This window comes from Dama dama, chromosome 28 (genome assembly GCF_033118175.1).
Source record: "Dama dama isolate Ldn47 chromosome 28, ASM3311817v1, whole genome shotgun sequence".
Taxonomy (NCBI): domain Eukaryota; kingdom Metazoa; phylum Chordata; class Mammalia; order Artiodactyla; family Cervidae; genus Dama; species Dama dama.
In genome coordinates this window covers 48,139,454-48,141,489 of record NC_083708.1, presented here as the reverse complement: position 1 = coordinate 48,141,489, position 2,036 = coordinate 48,139,454, and positions in this window count along the sequence as shown.

The window sequence follows — 2,036 nt, the reverse complement described above, 5'->3', positions numbered from 1 at the left end:
TAGTCCAGTCTAATATAATACACAGGCTGGCTTTAAACTATTATTTCACACTTCCAGTAAGTTTTCTTATCACTGTACTTTTATAAGTAGATATGTGTAGTTGTTATCCACTATTTTAAGACTGTCATGTCTCCTTGTCACTGTCTAGACAATTACGAGCCCTAAGATTTATATAATATAAAAATATGGGAGCTCTGTGTTTATGGAGACATGAAACCAAACGGTCAATCAGTTGTAACTGGACTGTCAAACCAGAATATCAAACAGTTATCTTCTCTTTTACAGCAAAATTGACTTATGGCCAATTAGTTGTGTAGTGAAACTGTTGTGGCAAAGATTCTCACAACAGGGATACCTAGAACCAGGGATCAGGTAGTCTGGACTGTCAAGGGAGGTAAGCAAGAGGGAATGAGTCAGAAAAGGAGAAAATCCTTTACACTGAGCTGAGATGGCACCAATTTGGAGCAATGGGCAATTTTTAAAAAGATTTTTTTGATGTGGACCATTTTTTAAGTTTTTATTGAATCTGTTACAATACAGCTTCTGTTCTATGTTTTTTTTTTTTTTTTGGTTTTTTAACCACAAGGTATGTGGGATCTTAGGTCCCCAACCAGAGATCAAAACCACACCCTTTCATTGGAAAGCAAAGTCTAAACCACTGGGCTGTCAGTGAAGTCCCTGGAGCAATGAACAATCTAAGAGGAAAAATAAAGCACTGTTTGGCTCCATCTTCTGGCTAGATGTAATCTAATTATCTAATAGTTTCATCTCCTTTCTGATAATGTATTCACCATCCCTTTCAAACGTTGTCATTGTTCAGTTGCTAAGTCATGTCGGACTCTTTGCAACCCCATGAACTGCAGCACATCAGGCTTCCCTATCCTTCACTTTCTCCCAGAGTTTGCTCAGACTCATGTCCACTGAGTCCATGATGCCATCCAACCATCTCATCCTCTGTCACCCCCTTCTCCTCCTGCATTCAACGTTTCCTAGCATCAGAGTCTTTTCTAATGAATGAGTTCTTCGCATCAGGTGACCAAATTATTGGAGCTTCAGCTTCAGCATCAGTCCTTCCAGTGAATATTTGGGGTTAATTTCCTTTAGGATTGAGTGGTTTGATCTGTCCAATAATTCCAATAATTCGGGCATCAAAAATATACACGGAGAACAAGAAACAGAACTCCTAGAGGAGCAGGTCACTGGAAGACACAGTCTCTGAATGAAATGCATATATTTTTCATAGATGCACCCAGCTGCTGTTTCACTCACAGCACTACCTCCTCTTTCCTTCTCTGATGCCATCACTCAGAACCTACTCCTCTGCATGACCCCTTTCCAGGAGTTCTATACTCTACCTTATGCACTTCCATAATGGCTCTAATATACACTAAGGGGTCCCAGAGGAGTGGTGTGTGGATAGTCTACCCATTCTCTAATTATTTCTTCCTTGCTGTTCCACTGTACCCTCAAAGCCTACAGGTTTTGCTAAGTCTCTAGGAACTAGAAAACCCATGTATTCTTTGTTCTAAAAGAGTTTATGGAAATGTAAGTTTAAAACTCTCCTAGCTGTAGGCTGCTGGGGAGATGGGCAAATAAAAAAAGTGGCAAACATCCCAGAGTAAGTCACAGGCAAGTGCAACACCAGCAACAGCCTCGTTCTGCAGAAGCTGCTAGTTGTCAAGTTTTCTCGGCTCTCTCTCTGGCTGGGGGCCTGAATAGCTTTCTGATGTCTGTCTAAATTAACCCCTGGTTATTGAAAGTCAAGACCCATTTGTATGAGTCAAGAAAGAAGCTGTTCTCCTGAAATCGTGGTGGCCTTCAGCCATGCAGGAGCAGCCCAGAGTTTCTGGTGAGGTGAGAACATTGATTTTCCTGCGACTTGCACAACTCACCTTTTCACACTCCAGAAAACCTAGCAGAAAACATGTTGGTGCTCAGGATCAAGTGACTGAATTAAGGTTGCCATGGCTCCCTACCCACCCTTGATGCCATTTTCTATCACTGGTGTAAGTGGAGGAAAACCTATGAGCAGAGAT